Here is an 8,179-nt window from a genome sequence, read left to right on the forward strand (position 1 = left end):
AAAATGAAAAATTTACAGCTAAAGCAATATTTTAGTGAAAAAAATTAAATGTTTAATTTTTTCATTCCACTTTTCCGTTATTCCTGTGTAGCAACTTAAGGGTTATCAGCAATTTAGAATAATTTGACAGGTGCACTTTATAAAACTGTATCATTTCTGTGGGTTTTCATATATAGGTCCCTCAAAGTCACTTTAAAACTGAATAGGTCCGAAAAAAATTAGATTTGTGAATTTTCTTGAAAAAAAATAAAAATGTTGTTAGGATGTTAGAGGGGTCAAAACTTAACTAAATAAAAGGATGTTTGAAAAATGATGCGGACATAAGCTAGACATTTTGCGAAATGTTTTTTATTAACTGTTTTGTGTGATATCACAATCTGATATTGGTGATCTATCCTAAACAGAGATGAGCGGATCTTTGGAAATTTGAATTTGCTGAGTTTTATGTATTTTCTCCCCAAAAATTAGATTTGCAACGAATAAATATGCATGAATCTCAATACTAGAAAGCTTGTAATGGCTCGGAAGATACACATAGGGGAAGAGGAGAGAGAGAACCCCAGTGGCCATAAGAGCTTATACTCTACAGGAGAGAGGATTCCACTGATAATAAGAGCGAATATACGTCACAATGGAGAGAGAGAACACCTCTGACCATAAGAGCTTACTCTCTACAGAAGAGAGAGACTTACCAAGTGACTCTGGAGATGGAAAATGACTCTTCCGTACAAACTGTGATCAACTGGGAAACACGGATCTGTGATGGCCCAGAGACTGACCACCACTGTACAAGGTATGATAATCCATTAGAAGTCATAGCTGTAGGGCATTAAGGACACGTTCACAAGTTCAGTATAATAGAAACACGTCACCACTTCTGCATTTCTCACCCACTCCTTGTTTTGGCTTACAAATACTGAGGTAAAAGACTGACCAAATACTGAATGGGTGAACGTGGCCTAAGAGGAAGCCCAAGTGCCCATGCAAAATAACGCTAAAGCAGTGTGGGAAAATGGTGTCGGGCAAGTTTTTCTTTTTTTTGTTGTGAATCTGAAAATGTTCGGATTTGGGAATTTCAGGAAACTCAACAAGAAACTCAATTTTGCGCTGATTGTTCCGCTGATCTCTAATCCTAAGTATGTCATCAATGATATATGTCGGGGCAACCTTTTTAAATGCTGTAGATCTATTTTATAAAGAAACAGCGCTTTAACGCTATGGAGCTGAACTTCCCGCTTCACGCTTTCCTGTAGAGCTTCTTCATTATTTTCCCATACAATGTTCAATAAGATGAGGTTGCCTTCATTGTAATAATAAAGCTTGCTTTTAATAGACAAGTATTACTTCTACATTTATTACCAATTATCTATTATGCCAAAGTTTTACTTAAGAATTTTTCAATTACTGAATGAAGTGAACTTTGCGAAACACTTTCATTAACCCAGCCACAGTTCTGTCCATGTTTCATTACTTCTCATCTGCACAAGAACACTTGAGCAGTCAGTCTGCATCAACCTCTATCAATAACATAGTCAAAACAACACACGTCTAATTAATGTTTCTCCATAGCAGATGCTCTTTCTGAAGTTGCTGGTGTTAAATTAAAAGAGATTCACTATATTGATTATGTTTGCTTAGGTAATGCATACATTATGTTTCTGTATGTGTGATCAAAATGTTATTAACTTTCTGGCACCAGTGAAGAACATACCATATTTTAGTCTACAGGAGGGTCAAATCACAATTTGAAGAGGCAAAAAAAAAAACATAGGGCACGACTCATCATTTGCCTTTTTTAAGCTACTTATCCTTTTTGACTTGTAGTATTCACTGTTGTTTTTTGTGTCAAATTCTTCAAAATGGTGTTCAGAGTTCATGAATTTTGTACAATGTCAATTTTTTTTTAAAATTTTTGTCTTTAACCCTTTTAACCCCGAAGGCTGTTTGAACGTTAATGGCCAGGCCAATTTTTACAATTCTGATGAGTTTCACTTTATGAGGTAATAACTCTGGAAAGCTTCAACGGATCCCACTGATTCTGAGACTGTATTTTCATGACATATTGTACTTCATGATAGTTGTAAAATTTATTTGATATGACTGGCATTTATTTGTGAAAAAATGGGAAATTGGTGAAAATTTTGAAAATTTGGCAATTTTCAAACTTTGAAGTTTCATGCACGTAAATCAGAGAGATATGTCACACAAAAATAGTTAATAAATAACATTTCCCACATGTTTACTTTACATCAGCACAAATTTAGAAACAACATTTTTTTTTGTTAGGAAGCTATAAGGGTTAAAAATTGACCAGCGATTTCAAATTTTTCCCAACAAAATTTGCGAAACCATTTTTTTAGGGACAACATCACATTTTAAGTGACTTTGAGGAGCCTTTATGACAGAAAATACCCAGAGTGACACCATTCTGAAAGCTGCACCCCTCAAAATGCTCAAAACCACATTCAAGAAGCTTATTAACCCTTCACGTGCTTCACAGGAATTTTTGAAATGTACAATGAACATTTAACTTTTTTCACAAAAGTTTTAATTTAGACCTATTTTTTTTTATTTTTGCAAGGGTAACAGGAAAAAGTGGACACTAAAATTTGTTGTGCAATTTCTCCTGGGCATGCCAATACCCCATGTGTGGGGGGAAACTACTGTTTGAGCGCACGGCTGGGCTCGGAAGGGAAGGAGCGCCATTTGACTTTTTGAATGTAAAATTTGCTTGAATAATTAGCAGACGCCATGACGTGTTTGGAGAGCCCCTGATGTGCCTAAACAGTGGAAACCCCCCACAAATCACACCATTTTAGAAACTAGACCCCTCAGGGAACTTATATAGATGTGTGGTAAGCACCTTAAACCCCCAAGTGCTTCACAGAATTTTATAACATGGAGCCGTGAAAATAAAAATATATCATTTTTCCCACAAAAATGTTTTTAGCAACAAATTTTTGATTTTTAAAGGGGTAACAGGGGAAAATGGACCCCAAACTTTGTTGTGCAATTTCTGCTGAGCATGGAGATACCCAATATGTGGGGGAAAACTATTGTTTGGATGCACGGCAGGGCTCAGAATGGTAGAAGTGACATTTTGGAATGCAAACTTTGATGGAACGGTCTGCGGATGTCATATCGCATTTGGAGAGCACCTGATGTGCCTAAGCAGTGGAAAACAAGTGACTCCATTTTGGAAACTTGATCCCTCAAGGTATTTACTTATATTTGTGGTGAGCACCTTGAACCCACAGGTGCTTCACAGAATTTTACAACGTGGATCTGTAAAAATGAAAAAATATATATTTTTCCAACAAAAATGTTATTTTAGCCCCAATTTTTTTGATTATCACAAGGATAGCAGGAGAAAATGTACCCCAAAATTTGTTGTGCTATTTTTTCTATGTACGCCGATACCCCATATGTGGTCGAAAACTACTTTTGATGCACAGTGCAAAGCTGAGAAGGGAAGAAGCACCATATTGAAGTTCAGATTTTGCTGGACTGGTTTGAGGTTGCCATGTCACATTGGCAGAGCCCCTGAGGTGCCAGAACAGGAGACCCACATAAGAGACTCCATTTTACAAACTACTCCTCTCAATGAATTAATCTAGGGGTGCAGAGAGCATATTGACACCACAAGTGGATCACAGATTTTATACCATTGAGCAGTGAAGAAAAAAAAATTACATTTTTACCGCCAAAATTTTGTTTTAGCTCCAGATGTTACATTTTCACACTGGGAAATGGGTAAAAATGGCACTAAAATGTGTCCCACAATTTCTGCTGAATGTAGAAATACCCTATATGTGGCTGTACAGTACTGCTTAGCCATACGGTGAGACTCGGGAGGGACGGAGAGCTATTTGCCTCCTGGAGCGCAGATTTTTCTAGAATAGTACGTAGACTCCATATACAGAGCCCCTAAATGCTAAAATAGCAGAATTCCCCCTAAAGTGGCCCCATTTTGGAAATGATACCCATTTTGTAATTTAGCTACAGGTGTAGTGACTATTTTGACTCCATGGGTCTTTTCCAGAAACAAGTAGCAGTGGATGTTGCTGAGTGAAAATTGCAAACTGGCGTTGTAGTGACCAGTGATTTGCAGTGCCCATTATGTTGTACCCAGCTCGTGCTTCTGGACACATGCACCTATAAAGTAGGCAGGCTCTCCTCGTTACAGAAATGCCAAACATGTGGATGCTAACTGCGGTTAAGGCACACACTGCAACTCAGAAGGGAGGGGGGCATTTGGATTTGGGAGTGCAGAATTTGTTTAATTTCTTTTGGGGGGCAATGAGCCATGGCGCTTTTCCAGAACCTTTGTGCTACCAGTAACGTGAAAACCCGCCAAAATCTTCCTGCAACTTATGACGGACCTGAGTTTGGACTTGCTTTTTTTCTTTTTGAGGATTGAGTTGAAGTTTTTGTTGGGAACATTTTACATAACATTTTGGATCACATTTATCCTGTGCTTCACACTGAGCACTTACATCGGGGTTTCCATCTAAACCTCCGAGTGACGTGATTAAGATGAACCCCTGAGGGATCCATTCACTATAATGAGGCAGCAGAGTGTAAGACCGGTGTAAACGCTCAGCGCAGAGTAAATGTGAGCCGAGCCTTTTTTACACTTTTCCTCGTTTGGTATAATTGATTAGGCAACTTTATTCTTCGAGTCAGTTCCATTACAGCGATACCTGATTTATAGCGGGTTTTTATGTTTGGCTGCAGTCACACTCTAAAAGACGCCTTTTATTGTGCATTGTCATATTTTGAGAGCTATAATTTTTCCATACTTCAGCCCACAGTCATGTGACAGTTTGTTTTTGAGGTACGACTTGATGTTTTTATTGGTACCATTTTCGGGCACGTGACATTTTTTATCGCTTTCTATGCTGATTTTTGGGAGGCAGAATTATCAAAAACCAACAATTAAGGAATTGTTTTTTTGTTTGTTTATTTAATGTTGTTTCTCGTGTGGTTAAATTGATAAGACAGCTTTATACTTCGGGTCAGTACGAGCGGTATCACATTTATAGACTTTTTTATGTTTTGCCGCTTTTACACAATAAAAACTATTTGTATAAAAAATAATTATTTTTGCATCACTTTATTCTGAGAGCTATAACTTTTTTATTTTTCCTCTGATGGAGCTGTATGGTGGCTTATTTTTTGTGGGACAAGATGACTTTTCAGCGGTACCATTTTTATTTACATTCATCTTTTTGATCGTGTTTTATTTATACTTTTTGTTTAGTGGTATGATGATAAAGCATTGTTTTTTGCCTCTTTTTTTTTTAATGATGTTCACTGAAAGGGTTAACTAGTGGGACAGTTTTTTAGGGCAGGTCGTTCTGGACATGGTGAAACCAAATATTTGCATTTTTTTCATAAAAATATTTATTTATGGGTACAATATATTTTTATTTTTAAATAAATATTTTTACAATTTTTTTTTGCACTTCTTTTCACTTTTTCTTACTTTTATACTTTGTCCCACTATGGACTTTTACTAATTGTAGTTTGATCGCTTGTATAGTATAGGGATGCAGCAGCATTCCTATACTATACAAGCTGTCAATTCTGCACTGAAAGAGAAACCTGTTAGGTCATGCACTGCGCATGATCTACCAAGTTTCCTAGCTCTGGTGACCCGGATGTCATCTTGACGACATCGGGTCACCACGGTAACGATCAGGACCCTGCGATGAATTCACGGGGTCTTTGATCCAAATGAAGAGGGGCTTTCTTCCCTCTGCCTGCAGGCTAAATGCTGTGATCACAGCATTTAGCGGGTTAAAGTGCCGGGAGTGGTGCGGGCACCACTCCTGACATTTAGTGCCGGGTGTCAGCTGTCAGAATCAGCTGACACCCGGCGCCGATTGCTCATAATCGCCAAGTCTTATCCATACATCCCTGGTCAATAAGTACCAGGCCACAGGGATGTAAAGCTACGTCTCATGTCAGGAAGGGGTTAATTTGTTTTGCAACTTTTTAGTGTCAGTTTGTAAACATGGTGCAAGATTTGCTAAAAAATATCTGGCATATATAAAATCACTTCAGGGTGGAATTGGAGTACATGGGCACCAAATTTTGGGACCTCTTCAAAAAATCACCTTTGATGAATCAGCCAAGAATATATGGAAACCCCAAACCTATCTGTGGTGGGACCCTAAACCAAATATTTTTCAAACATGCCTTTCCTGGGCTAAAAGGTTACAAATTTCAAGGGAACATTACATTTTAATATTAGAAATGTATGCTTTGTCATAACTCTTGGTTTCTCATGAATTGGCCAATTTGTGCGCTAAGTACCTTCATTTTATAAGTATATTTTAAATAGCAGTAATGCCATCCAAACTTCATATATTCAATATTTGCATATTTCTTAGCGCTTACAGAGGCTGCTGTATTTTTTTGTTTGAATATTATGCAGTCATAACAGTTTGCACATGTTCACACTTAAAGTATTTTGTTTGGAGCTGCTAGTCAGTTTTTTTGTAGTATTCTTATAGAGGTGGTGACTGCCTTCATATCTGGCTGTGCAAAGTATTGGAGGAAGATGGGCGGTGGTGTCCGGGTGCTGCCAATCCAAACATTAGCATTGCCCAGAAAACACCGCCGACCTTCCCCCAATACTTTGTATTTCCTTCTCCAAATAGGTGGGTGTGAGTGCTGTGGCAGAAGCTGCAGCCATCCAACGTTAGCTTCCAAATGTACAATGGAGTTGTGCCGCACACAACTCACCCTCTTTTTTGTTCGTTTTTGGCAGCCCTTGCAGTAACTGCATACGCAATAAAAGAATAGGAGATCCACTCCTTTTTAATGGGAACATTTTTTTTCTTAGGCTCTCCTCTACGTCTCTTCAAAGGGGTATTGGAGTTCATCCTAATTATTTGCAGCCCTTGCAGTCACTGCATACGCAATAACAGTATAGGAGAGGCACTCCTTAAAAATGGGAGCAACAAAGAATAACCAGCTGATGGCTCGCTAACAATACTGAGGGCCGACTTCTGGCCCTCTAGTAATAGTAAGGGCTGCCTGATGGCCTTGTAAAAATAGGCTTTGTGACTTTCAGAGTCCCTCCTTCATAAATGAAAAAGGATGTGTCTGATCATGTCTCACACACCACATGGCCAGATAAGGTAGTAAAATGTTAAAATTACATTTACTGGTGAATGCATTTGTCTTGGTTAAAACCAATGCAAAAGTGCAAAATCGCATAAAAAACGCTACGCGTGAACATAGCCCAAGGTGTGGAGGAACATTTTTGTTTTTGTATATTTATTTTGCCTTATATACAAGTTATTACCCTGTAAAGAATGTTCCTTATCATTTTTTCAAGGAAAATCCATTTTTACTTTGTTTTTGTATATTTTATTGTCAGTCCGCAAAAGTGGCATAATACTCTGACGACATTGTTCACAGCAGTGACCTCAGAGTCAGAGATGCTTCCAGGGGTCTTCACCATGCTGTTCCCATGTCATTTCAGCTCTTTTTCCATCGATTTGAGCAATGTTAAGGCCTCCTCCACACCTCCAAAGGGGGGGGGGCACCGGAAGAATGCTCGAATTTCCCATTGACTTACATTGGGCTCGTTACTCAGGTCGAACACCCGAGCATTACGATTTGCTCGACCCAAGCAACAAGCACCTGAGCATTTTAGTGCTTGCTCATCACTACTAGTTACCTATTGGCTAAGAGCCCTCCTGTTCCTGAACCTGACTGTTGAAATGGCAACCTTTTACTTGGGTACAACAAGCAAACTTTCATTTAATAGCTCCACTCCTCATTCGCCGGGTAGTGTCATACCACAGTTTTCTCCACATCCGAGAAAAATTGTCTGCATATTCTGATCAGCCTTTAATCAGAGTTTGATCAGAATAGCATCATTTCTCAGACGTGGAAAGGTAAAAAAAAAGCCTCCACCTTCTCCATTCTGTGAGTCCATGAAAATCGGACAGCACTCTGATATTTTACTAGTGCGGTCTGATTTTTTTCATGGACCCATAAGCTTGCATTGCAGATTTTGAGCCAACATTTGGATCAAAATCAGACATATTTTTGATTTTTTTCCACAGACCACTTGGTCTGGGGAAAAAGATCAGACATGTGCACTAGAGATGAGCGTTCGACTCGAACTGTTAGCCAATCTCAAATTCGAGCTGTTTTG

General features: G+C 38.6%; 1 long non-coding RNA gene across 1 annotated transcript in view; it reads left to right on the plus strand.

The window, feature by feature from the left end:
• LOC141152919 (uncharacterized) overlaps positions 1 to 754 on the plus strand; it is a 151,145-nt gene extending 150,391 nt beyond the window's left edge. Inside the window, exon 3 of the long non-coding RNA XR_012247196.1 lies at positions 469 to 754. This is a non-coding gene — a long non-coding RNA (uncharacterized lncRNA). The remainder of the gene's footprint in view (positions 1 to 468) is intronic.
• The last annotated feature ends 7,425 nt before the right edge of the window (positions 755 to 8,179 follow it).

The sequence above is a fragment of the Phyllobates terribilis genome, unplaced genomic scaffold (assembly GCF_046119375.1).
Source record: "Phyllobates terribilis strain yellow unplaced genomic scaffold, ASM4611937v1 Scaffold_7__3_contigs__length_470593459, whole genome shotgun sequence".
NCBI classification, from domain to species: domain Eukaryota; kingdom Metazoa; phylum Chordata; class Amphibia; order Anura; family Dendrobatidae; genus Phyllobates; species Phyllobates terribilis.